The sequence below is a fragment of the Myxocyprinus asiaticus genome, chromosome 14 (assembly GCF_019703515.2).
Source record: "Myxocyprinus asiaticus isolate MX2 ecotype Aquarium Trade chromosome 14, UBuf_Myxa_2, whole genome shotgun sequence".
NCBI lineage: Eukaryota > Metazoa > Chordata > Actinopteri > Cypriniformes > Catostomidae > Myxocyprinus > Myxocyprinus asiaticus.
The window spans coordinates 6,752,250-6,765,607 of record NC_059357.1 but is presented as its reverse complement, the minus strand read 5'-3'; the positions used below and the strand labels follow the sequence as shown (position 1 = coordinate 6,765,607).

Here is a 13,358-nt window from a genome sequence, read left to right as displayed (position 1 = left end):
GAAAACTGTTGGCTTTATCGATTTGAGGTCAGTCTTTTTGATGAAAGGTCAAAACAAAAAGACGGAGACTATAGGAATATTTCAAATTCGAGCTATGAAGCTCCCACGCCGCTCAAGGCCAAATCACGACTATGCCCATTTTACATGTAACTACACATTTATAAACACTTCGTATAGCCATTCTAGCTTTATAAGGAAAGATATCAACATCGAGTCACCTTTAGGTTAAAATGTAAATAACTTTGATAAAGCGGAATCATGCAGGCACGACCCATAATCGTGTGCAATAAACCCTTAACAGTCATAACAACAACAGTGATCATTGTAATAGTACCTTTATAAACTTTAACCTCTCAAAGCAACAAGTAATAGCTAACTAACCGAAGCTAAACAGCAGTACGCGCGAGCAAGCAGCGGCTTTGTACATTTTGGGACATGATCTAGCATAAATATATGTTCTAACACAAACTACGCAATAATTATGAACCCACGCTATAGATTATATACAAAAGTCTGATATTACAAAAGAGCTCGGCGTGTTTACTTACACATGCCGCGAAAAGAGGCCTGTAGGTCAGTTCATGCAGCGTGGAGCTCGCGCTAGTCTCGCGCAATGGCACATTCAAACACTTCCGCAGCACGAGCTCTAGAAGGAGGAAGTGACGGATGTCTCTAGTTTCTCTCAAAAATTTTGCTTTTTATCATTATTATTATTATTATTCATTAAGTACAATTACAAACAAGAGCACCTGTAACAATTTAAGAATATTTTTTACGTCGAAATAAAAACAGTAATAAAGCGAACCATCTCAAATGACATTAGATATAAAACGATGATTAGACATAGTAAACAAGCTTTTTAGATTTGTACTTTTCGTCTGCATATATGTTTTGACCTCAGTCTTAAACTGTTCAAATGAAAGCATATTTCCTGTCCATTTAAAGGTGCACTCAGTAATTCTAATCCAATACACTTTTTTGTCAAATTCTGCAAATATCTCCTCAGTCTGCTAGCTGTCCGTTCTGTGGGTGGGCTGAAAAAAAAAAATCTGAACACAGCTCTGGCTCTCTAAATGGGACAAAAATAAAGTGGATGGGACCTATCCACACAACACTACTCCAGTCAGTCAGTAACAAGGGGTGGTTCTTGCACGTGCACAGGATGGGTGGTGGAGGATTCACTAGAAGAGTGACTGCAAATCTGGCTGATGCAAACTTTCTAAACTCCAAAGAGGACAAATGGCTGAGAAACAGACCAAGAGAAAAAGGACAAACGAATATAAACTAAAAAAGAATGATTATGACAAGTCGAGGGCTAAGAGCCGCGTCAAAATCAGCGAGGCTTTTCAGCGGTGGAGAGACCTCTGAGAGGTAAAAGTCTTGAAGACGGGTGCAGCAGAAGAGTGGGTAACATAAATTTAGCTGTTTCACAGAACCCATATATGCTGTTGTTGTAATGTTAGATTTAGTAGCAGGTGAGATGTGAGTGTCCTGAGCTGGTGTGTGTAAAACCGTCCCGCGTGCATGAGTTTGGGGGGCAGAGCTTCCAAAGGAGCACTGAAGGTAGGGGTGTGTTTGTTTTGGCAGCTGAGTTCGAATATCAACAGTGTTTCTCAGGAATCGCATGTATATAATATCGCACAATTCTAATAATAAAAAAAATATAAATACTACATTTTTATTATTATTATCAATAGAAACGTGCTTTGAAACGTGCAATAGAAATGTGGAATGACCTTGATTATGCAGACCAAAGCAGAGTCTTTACCTTTGATCCAGACCAGTTTGAAGATTTGCCCCAAATGGTTCAGGAGTTCCATTGGCTGGGCATAAAGTATATACTCATACTGGTAAGTGGATGATTTTGAGGCAGAAACACATGCTGAGTTATACATACTTTCTGTATCATTGTTCCATGTATTTGAGATAGTAGATAGAGATGCAGAGTTGAATAGCATGTGGTCATTAGTATCCAGGCATCAGCAGTTCAAGTCCTCCTGATACATACAAACACTTTGATGATGGTCTGAAGAGCAAAGTGTTCATCAACAACTCCGCTGGACAGATCTTTATTGGGAAGGTAAGTGCTTTGCCACACATCATTTCAAAGAACTGTTACTGTCTATGAAAGGTAAATAGGATCAAGTTATTTTATGTACAGTATTTTCTACCTGTGTCACCAAATTGTTAGTGGTATTATAGTCTAGATAAGATATCGTAGAAGACAACCTCAAATGACAAGGTTTTGTATCCTTATTTCCAACCAGGTATGGCCAGGTCCAACATCATTCCCAGATTTTACCAATCCATCAACAAATGACTGGTGGATGGACTGTATCAGAAGCTTTCACTACAAGGTACCAGTGGATGGACTTTGGATAGTAAGTACTAACAGATCATTTTTTTCCCACTTATAATAATTTATTCCACCCTTACTTTAACCCTTATGATAAAATGGAATATTCTGGGTTCAATACAATTTAAGCTCAATCGACAGCATTTGTGAAATAATGTTGATTACAACTAAAATTAATTTAAACTCGTCCCTCCTTTTCTTAAGCAAAAATCGCGGTTACAGTGAGGCACTTACAGTGGATGTGAATGGGGCCAATCTGTAAAGGTTAAAATACTCACTGTTTCAAAAGTATAGCCGCAAGATGTTAACATTATGCACGTTAACATGATTTTAGTAAAACATCACTTAATACTAACCTTTTCTGTGTAAAGTTATATGCAATTTTACAACTTCGATGACGACGTAAAGCCGTAAACACTAAAACCCTAAAACAGGCATTAAAACAACTTTTTACAGCTCAAATAATATACACGTTTTAACATAAGAATTAAGTGCTTTTACAAAATTATATAAGCTTCACATTTTTGCCTTTTAAACCCTCCAAAAATGTTTCCCATTCACTTCTATTGTAAGTATCTCATTGTAACCTTGATTTATGCCTTTTTTTAAGAAAAGGAGGGATGAGTTGAAAATATACATTTTGTTAATTAACATTATGCCACAGATTTCATGATATGTACCCTTTAAACTCATAATATTTTATATGCTATTTATATGATTTTTTTCCCCCTTTTTCTCCCAATTTGGAATGCCCAATTCCCAATGTGCTTTTAAGTCCTCATGGTTGCGTAGTGATTCGCCTCAGTCCAGGTGGCGGAGGACGAATCCCAGTTGCCTCCACGTCTTAGACCGTCAACCTGCGCATGTTTCACGTGGCTTGTTGAGCGCGTCGCCACAGAGACATAGTGTGTGGAGGCTTCACGCCACCATGCTCAACTCACCACGCACCCCACCAAGATCAAACCTCATTATAGCGACCACGAGGAGTTTACCCCATGTGACTCTACCCTCCCTAGCAAATAGGCCAATTTTGTTGCTTAGGAGACCTGGCTGGAGTCACTCAGCACACTCTGGGATTCGAACTCCAGGGTTGGTAGCCAGCATCTTTTACCACTGAGCTACCCAGGGCCCCTTTGATCTCTTTTATTAATTACCGATCCTCCACCAGATTTCACAGTGTGTGAGAGACACTGTGGCTTGAAGGCCTCTCCAAGTCTCCATCTAACCATTAGACGACCAGGTGGAGGATCGGTGATGATCTGGAGGTGCTTCAGCAGGGCTGGAATCGGGCAGATTCATCTTTGAAACCTTGAAAATTAGGGTTATTCCACCAAATATTGATTTCTGAACTCTTCCTAAGTTAAATCATTAGTATTGTGTTGTTTAAAAATGAATATAAGCTTGTTTTCTTTGCATTATTCAAGGTTATTTTGACCAGTTGTCATTTTCTGCAAATAAATGCTCTAAATGACAATATTTTTATTTGGGAGAAATGTTGCCAGTACTTTATAGAATAAAACAAAAATGTTCATTTTACTCCAACACATACCTATAAATAGTAAATCTAGAGAAACTGTTAATTTTGCAGTGTTCTCTTAATTTTTTCCAGAGCTATAGAGATATATATATAGTGTGTGTATATATATATATATATATATATATATATATATATATATATATATATATATATATATATATATATATATATATATATATATATATATATATATATATACACTGTGTGTGTGTGTGTGTGTGTGTGTGTGTGTGTGTGTATATATATAATATAGGAGCCAAGACGCCATGAGGACTGCGATAATGCTGCGATACTCTCTCCTGCCTTTCCTCTACACACTGTTCTACCATGCACACACCTCTGCCCATACTGTGGCTCGTCCCCTCTTCATTGAGTACACGTTTATTCCAGAAATGGTTGAATATCACTTTATTTGGCCCATTTCTTAAGACTCTTAATTTCTATAAGATTTTCCACTGATCCAAATTGCCAGACCACTGATAAGTTTCCATGGGGGAGTTAACTGCTTATCAGTCCTGTTTTGGAGCAGGGAGCGGTTGAGGTGAAAGCACATCTATCCCAGGGGACTTGGTACAGTCTGCACAATGTAATTATTCCTCTTGTACTGTACAGATTAAGTAAAAATACTAAAGGGGTCATGTCATGCATTTTTTTTTATTACTCGAAGGTGAAATGTTTACATTCAGGAAGCCTGTTTGAAAACAAAATATTTTTTGGCAATTCCATTTGGTGTCTAGAGGCACAGAAATTACACACTTGACCTTAATTTTTTTCCCTTTAGTTCCACTTATAAAGATATTATAATTAGGGATGCACTGATGTATCAGCTGCCGATATTTATCGGCCAATTATTGATCAAATTAAAACCACCTGCGTATCGGTTATAAACATGAAAACACCAATATGGAAAAACAAATAGCTGATTCATAATTAATTTGTAACACACTTTGTATAAACTCTGAATATTTAAATGCACAATCCAGAAATAATAATAGCCATAATATGTGGTTACGTGACAGTTATGAAAACGGTACTTGTCTATAGGCTACATGATGAATGAAACCATACAAAATGCTTTGAAACCAGCAGACTTTGACTTCATGAAATTTGGCCTGTCATGTGTTCAACAGATCCAATCCATGTTCAATAAAATTATTTGTTAGAACAATGTAAAGGCTTTGCACCTTGTTCTACATTTTTAAAGTAAAAAAGTGATCTGATGACAAAATAATATAAGTGACAAAATATCGGTATCGGCCTATGAGTTTTTGATAAAAATCGGTATCGGCCAAAAATGTTCATATCTGTGCATTCCTAATTTTAATAAAGTCATCATTCATCATAGTCATAATTTAGTTTTCATGACCATTTTCCATCCTGTCTCTGACCTTTAGAATTTTTTCTATTGTGCCTTTAAGATGTAAATACCCTCTTCGCATTTTAAATTAGTTGCAGCACTTTGCATGCTTTTACTACTGAGCTGAAGGTTGCTACCGAGTTCAGTATAGTTTTTAACTACTGCATTCTTCCATAACATCCTCTCTTTTTTTCACAAAACATTCAGTGCTGAAATGTGTAAAAAAAAAAAAAAGAAAAAAAGTGCTTAGATTAACAAATGGTCTCTTAAGAACTGAAAAGAAGTTTCTGAAAATGACTGTATGTTTTCAGTACATTGAACTCTTTTATTTCAAAAGGGAAATTTTATTCTTAATGACATGACCTCTAAAGATATGACTCATCATATGAGATTGAAGTCACTGTGTTTTCATATAGAGACATATTACATTAAAGAGCAATACGGTTTCCAGCCCCACTGGACACCATTAATGTTCACGTGAGAGAGGGGAGCATAATTCCACAGCAGGTAACATAAAGGATAAATCTAACTTTATTCACTAATCAATTTTGAGCTGTGCTAGCATGTGAATCTTTTATATTTTTTATGGTTTCTCAGATTCCTGCATTGACTAATACTGCGTCACAAAGAAACCCTTTCATCCTAATTGTGGCACTGTCTGTAAGACAATGGGCCAAAGGTGAACTCTTCAGGGATGATGGGGAAAGTCTAGAGACTTTTGAGTGGGGAGATTACTCATACAGTCGCTTCTTGGCTGAAAAGTTAGAACTGTTTGTTCCTTTCTTTAAAGAGAGTTGGTTTGTCTGACGCAGTCGAAGTTAACATGAAATCAAAATGGACCCTACTTACTTTCCTAATGCATGTTCCCTTGTTCCATCCTGGACCAATTACTGATAGATAAAATAAGGTCTCTCCCTAAAACATTTTCTCGTTTAAAATCCTGTTTAATCCCTGTAAAATGAATTGCAAATGGTATTTAATGTTGACTTTTTTGGCTTAAACAAGGTTTTTTTATTGAACCTCTTTTTCCCTTTTGTAAGATTGTCTTATCCTGCGTTGGAGTAATCCATTACTAGCATTACTGAAATTTGAACACAGCTATTGTTCAGTTATTGTTCTGAATTGATTATACAGTCTATGAGCATTTTATGAAAGTTGGTTAGCTAGAAAATCAATAGAAACCCAATGCACCAAAGCGTTGTGGAAGAATGCTCAACAGTTTTGGTCAATTTGTCCATCAAGTTGATACAATATCCATCATCAGTTTAATTTAATTTAATTTAATTTCCCATTCTAGTCTTATTTGTAAGCCAGTGAAATTAAATGGATCTCTCGATTATTTGGTCCTCGGGTAAGTTTGTGTTTTTGGGGTTCAGACTCTGTCTAAAGCAGTGTGGGCCAATGGAGAGAATGTTCATGACTTTTCATACAGCTTAGACACCAAGGTAAGAACCTTGTGTTGCATTTGGGCCATCTGTTGCATTTTTACACACCTCTGAATGGCTTAACATTTACAAAAAGCCAAAAGATGCCTTCAACCTACAATGTCTGTACTGAAAAAAATGATTTTCTGGTGAAGTAAATATAGCAGAAAAAATGTAGTACTTTCTACACTGAATAAGTCGTGAACTTGAAAATATTAAGTCAATATATGTTTTAATTAAAATGTAATGCTTCATTTATGTAATATTTACATAAATAAGTAAATATTATTTATGATTATTTGTTATTTTTACAATGCGTCATCTAAAGTAGAAAACCTTGTCATAATAATTCGCTAATTTGAGTAAATTTCAGTGGTAAATAAAATAAGTACATTTTACTTAACTTTTCAAAGCAATTATTCCCATCATTATTTATAAGCTTGCATGGTTTCACTGTTTGCAAGTTTGTTTACACCTTTTTTATTGTTGATGTTCTTGTTATGTTTCATAACTTCTTGTTTAAATTTAAATTTACTCTCTCACTTCAATCAATATTATATCATGAAATTAAATATTTGTTACTTTATTTTATACCACTCAAATTTACTTAAAAATGAAGTAATCTTACTCGTAATTTTTTTTCAGTGTGGTTGATTCTATTTACAGTATGACCTGGGATATAAATATCATGGGACATATATTGTGACGACGCACGCCCGTGCTGAATTGACGTAATCAGCTGGGTGGGGGATAAAGACAAGCTGGGAGAGCCAGTTCGAGAGAGAGAAAGACACACGCTGCCGCGGTGTGTGTGTTTATGTTTCTTTTATGTCATTAAAGTTATGTTGACTGTTCTGCCGGTTACTGCCCATCCTTTACCCGTTACATATATATACAGCTCTGGAAAAAATTAAGACTCCACTGCAAAAGTATCAGTTTCTCTGGATTTACTAAACACTACATCTTTTTTGTTATTTTGACCAGCTGTCATTTTCTGCACATAAATGCTCTAAATGACAATGTTGTTATTTGAAATTTGGGAGAAATGGTGTCAGTACTTTAAAGAATAAAACAAAAATGTTAATTTTACTCAAACACATAGTAAATCCAGAGAAACTGATAATTTTTCCAGAGCTGTATATATATATATATATATATATATATATATATATATATATATATATATATATACACACACACACACACACACACAGTATATATAAATCATATAAGGAAATTTTACATGTCAAGATACATTCTGTGGAAAAACCAGTATCTCTTCAGTATCTCTCAATGGCCTTGCCAAAAATTGCCAAATTTAATTCTAAATATCTATATGGTATGTTCTGGAGTTAAGTTTTTTTTAATGGGATACCTGATGTACCTATTTTGGTATAGGCCTACTTCAGTGATTCCCAAACCTGTTCCTGGAGGCCCCTCAGCACTACACATTTTGGATATCTCCCTAATCAAACACACGTGATTCAACTCATCAGCTCGTTAGTGGAGACTCCAAGACCTGAAGTGGGTGTGTCAGAAAAGGGAGATATACAAAATGTGCAGTGTTGAGCATACTCCAGGAACAGGGTTGGGAACCACTGGCCTACTTATACTTGAATGGTAAGTAAATATCATAGCAATTAACCCTTATGTTGTGTTCTGGTCATTTTGACCCGGACAACTTTTTTTTTAACAACTTATTTTTAATTTATTTTGTAATTTGTTTTTTATTTAATCCAACTGGAATAAAATGTCTTGGCTTTGTTCACAGATGGTATCTGAAAACACATACACACACACACACACACACACACACACACACACACACACACAAAACGGCCGGCCATTGGAAATTAATGTATTAAACTACCAGTATTCAGGAGCATCCCAATCCTTTAGATAAGCACATATGTGGATGTGTGTTTGCACACACAAATTTCTAAGACATGTGCACACACACACACACATACAACACAAACACACACTCACACACAATGTGTGCTGAGCACCCTTTTGTGCATCGTCTTTCCATGTACACTCTTTGAGCAATATTTCAAGATCTACTTATCATATTATGTTGTGTTTGGGCTCGTTTGAATCGGGATAGTCTGCTGTAAGTAATGATATGTCATTGTCTATGCAGGGTCAGAAATTAACACCTTATTTTCCCACTGACACACATAAATACACCGCCTGGCCGGTGTATTTAGAAAATAGAGATTTTCTATTTGGCCGGTGAATTTCACAGCGTTACACACCACTTTGGTGGGTGCTTTTTACCTTTCTATCAGTTTGTGTCAGCTTGTAAAATAATTTTTCACATTCCAGTTTTGTCGTTGAGGGGGTTTTGCAGGTCTACAGTCAGTAAGGTCACAGGTGTATACACAGAACGGTTCTTATTAGCTAGCAGTCCCACTGCTCATCGATAGTCTCAATGCTGTGTGTTCACTGGCGTGTGATGAGAGAAGGTGGATTCAGTGCTTTAATCACATCATTATATTTGAGCAAAAGTTTAATAGATCAACAGTGTTTGTATACTTTGGGCATTTTAAAATGAAGTTGGCATCTTTCCAATTGTAATCACGCATATTTAAGATGATAGCATTGCTCGTATACTGAAAGCTAATAGACAATACACGGCAGCTCTCTGGCATGGTGAGCGGGAATAAGCGTACTTCTTCCACATCACTTGACATGTACCATTAGCAGTAAATCTTGATGCAAGATGAAAGCAATAGGAGCGTTCATGCCATTGGGATGAAGGGAAGAACCACTCTTAGATTCCAACTGATTTTCATGATGTACGGTTTCGTTAACGGTTCTATAACGTTCATTCTTCCGGTGATGCGGACAGAAAGCCAGACTAAAATACATTTAGTATTTCCTATATTAGTATTAAGTGCCGCAACAACCCTCATTGCTACTGTATCTACAGCTCTAGATGAGACATAAACTCAAAGTGCTACCAGTAGACCGATTCCCAAACAAATGATTCTTTTGAACCGGTTCTTTTTAGTGAATCAAAAAGACTTATGAATCAGTTGGAGATGACTAAATTAATTTACTCACTCCAAATAAACCAAGAACTGTTACTGTGCTGTTTACTTAAGACTCATGAGACTCACTCGTTCATATGACAGTAGTGATGTTGTCTAAAATACAAATTGAGTTTTTGTTGTAGTAAGTGAATAATCTGAAAAATAAGACTATCTGGCTATTACATATTTCATAAATAATAAAACAATTAAAAAAGAAATGTTAAAGTTTATTTTTAAACATGCTTACACTATTGTTTATTTGTCTCTCATATCTGTAAAATCCACTTGCAAAATACAATTCAAATAAAATAAATAAAATTGGCCAGTAAGAAATTTGACTGGTGGGCTAAAAAGTTAATTTCAGACACATGTTAAATGTATGTTTCAGGAAGTAATAAGGAAAAACGTGAAAAAAGACACTCCTGTTTATTATTATACACTGCCTGGCCAAAAAAAGTCGGCGTCTGGATTTAAAAAAGCAGAAAGGGCCTATGACTGAATCATTATTGCAGTGATTAATATGTTTCAGCTGGCAACAATTCTTTGAACCCTAACTGATGCAGTGTGTAGATTCTCATTTCCTTCTTTTTTTTTTTTCTTTTTCTCCCAATTTGGAATGCCCAATTCCCAATGTGCTTTTAAGTCCTTGTGGTCGCATAGTGATTCGCCTCAATCCAGGTGGCGGAGGATGAATCCCAGCTGCCTCTGCATTCGCATAGTGATTTGCCTCAGTCCAGGTGGCGGAGGATGAATCCCAGCTGCCTCTGCATCTGAGACCATCAACTCGCACATCTTATCACGTGGCTTGTTGAGTGCATCTCCACGGAGACATAGTGCATGTGGAGGCTTAACGCCATCCACCACGGCATCCATGCTCAACTCACCACGTGCCCCACCGACAATGAACCACATTATAGTGACCACAAGGAGGTGGGACTCTACCCTCCCTAGCAACCAGGCCAGATTGGTTGCTTAGGAGACCTGGCTGGTGTCACTCAGCACGCCCTGGGATTCAAACTAGTGCACTAGTGAACTCCAGGGGTGGTAGCCAGTGTCTTTTACGACTGAGCTACCCAGACCCCCCAGATTCTCATTTCTTAAACAACCATGTCAGAAGACGTATCCCGTGGTCGTGGAAAAGATGTTACTGTGTTTCAGAAGGGGCAAATTATTGGCCTGCATCAAGCAAAGAAACAACTAAGGAGATTGCTGAAATCACTGGAATTGGTTTAAGAACTGTCCAACACATTATTAAAACCTGGAAGTATAGTGGTGAACCGTCAGCTTCGCAGAAGAAATGTGGACGGAAAAAAATATTGAATGATAGTGATCGGACATCGTACATCGTACAAAATCGACAGTAGAACTCACGTCTGTGTTTAATAGTTAAAGATCATTCCCACAGGCACTATGCGATGAGAATTTACAGGATTGGGACTAAACAGCTGTGTGGCCACAAGAAAGCCACTTATTAGTGAGGCTAATCTGAAAAAAAAAAAGACTTCAATTTGCTAGGGAGCATAAAGATTGGTCTGTGGAGCAATGGAAAAAGATCATGTGGTCGAATGAGTCCCGATTTACCCTATTGCAAAGCAATGGGCGCGTCAGGGTAAGAAGGAAAGCACATGAAACGATGCCCCCGATATGTATAGTGCCCACTGTACAAGCCTCTGGAGGCAGTGTTATGATCTGGGGTTGCTTCAATTGGTCAGGTCTAGGCTCAACAACGTTATCCGACAATAAAATGAATTCAGCTGACTACCTGAATGTACTGAATGACCAGATTATCCCATCAATGGATTTTTCTCCCTGACGGAACAGGCATATTCCAGGACGACAATGCCAAGATTCATCAGGCTCAAATTATGAAAGAGTGGTTCAGGGAGCATGAGGAATCATTTTCACACATGAATTGGCCATCACAGAGTCCTGACCTTAACCCCATTGAAAGTCTTTTGGATGTGCTGGAGAAGACTTTACGGAGTGGTTCAACTCTCCTGTCATCAATTCAAGATCTCGGCCAAAACTGAATGCAACTCTGGATGAAAATAAATGTGACGTTGCATAAGATTGTCGAAACAATGCCACGACGAATGTGCGCCGTAATCAAAGCTAATGGCGGAGTATGCAACTTTTTTGGCCAGGCGGTGTATTTATGTGTGTCAGTGGGAAATTGATACACTAATACTCACTGCAGTTTGGCCTCTGAGTGAAAACTGAGACCTTTCCAACGATGTAAAACACATGGCTATCACATAAACACATGGGAATGTTTTTACCAACTCTGAATATAATTGTTGTGATAACAAATTTGCAAATGATGATGACGAAATGGTTCTAATTTGTCAGCAAATTAAAAGGCATTATTTAAGAATTGGTAGGATCAGCTACATGTATTCTAAGCTTTAAAAAATCGTCAGGGAGTTCCCCCCACTAGCCGGTATGAGCTCAGTTCAATGAATCCTTCTATCAATAAAATACAGTATGTTCAAAAAAGAAGTACAAAACCATATGTACTGTACTAAAAAAGAAGTTGACAAAAAGATCTAATGCAATATCTTGGGAAAATATATGCAATAAGAGAGATTTATTAACATTTTATTTATTTTAGTGGGACAGTCATTTTTGACCAGGAACACAAAAGATGTTAGCAAAAACAAGGGTTACGTCTGTGCAAAATCTTTCCAAGTGTTCATATTAAAATACTATCCGAAAGTTTTGTGCTTTGTGTTTGTGCATGTGCTGCAGGTTCTTACTGTGCTTGGTCTGGATTTAGCCATGACAGCCATGTTTACAATACAGTGGAGTTGATGAGGAGGATGAAAGCTCTGCTGAGGGGTATTCCAGAAAGCAAAGTTAACTTACCGTGACATAAACCCTGAACTCTCGGTTCATTAACCCAAAACTTGCTTACTTGCGGTATGTGGGTTCCAGAACACCTGCACGGGGTTAGTTCACTCAACCGTGAGTTTGAAACTCAGAGTTTGTGCGCATTCACGATGAACTCAGAACGGCATTATCAGCAGATTGCCAAATTCCCAAGTCACCATGGAAACAGATGCTAAGAAGAAAGACGCACCGTAATTCAGTGACGCAGAACATGAGCATTGCTTCATCTTCACTCGTAATAGTAATAGGAGTTGCATCGGTTTAGGACTGAGAGTTTGCTTGACAGAAAGTATACTGAATCATTACATGAATTTTTAAATTTATAAAACAATAAAGTTTTACCATACATGTAAAAGCTTAATTCAACATTAATATTAGACTTCTCTCGCCTACATTAATCTTTAATAGGCCGACTGTTATGTTAATTGTTTGCACTGAACTTCATTATAAGTATTAACATTCATATTCTATTAACATTATGATAATAGGCTATAGGTTTACTATGTACAGTTGTGCTCAAAATTTTGCATACCCATGGAGAATTGCTAATATATGTACCATTTTTAAAGAAAACATGAGTGAGTAGGCAAAACACATTTATTTTATTTCTTATGGGATTCATATTCAACTGTAGGTTATAACAGAATGGCACAATCATTAAACAAAACATGGAAACAAAGAAAAAAATGAAATGTTCAAAAGTCTGCATACCCTTAGTTCTTAATACTGTGTATTGCCCCCTTTAGCATCAATGACA

At 36.9% G+C, this 13,358-nt stretch overlaps 1 protein-coding gene and 1 pseudogene across 2 annotated transcripts in view; one reads left to right on the top strand and one right to left on the bottom strand.

Moving 5' to 3' along the window:
- The window catches only part of LOC127451112 (transportin-2-like), a 34,798-nt gene extending 33,714 nt beyond the window's left edge, over positions 1-1,084 (bottom strand). Inside the window, exon 1 of one of the 2 annotated variants that reach the window (XM_051715544.1) lies at positions 549-1,084. The gene's annotated coding sequence lies outside the window, so the exon portion shown is untranslated. The remainder of the gene's footprint in view (positions 1-548) is intronic. The other variant, XM_051715543.1, reaches the window with a different exon arrangement.
- Positions 1,085-1,707: 623 nt separating this feature from the next.
- LOC127451496 (lysosomal alpha-glucosidase-like) lies at positions 1,708-12,523 on the top strand (annotated as a pseudogene).
- The last annotated feature ends 835 nt before the right edge of the window (positions 12,524-13,358 follow it).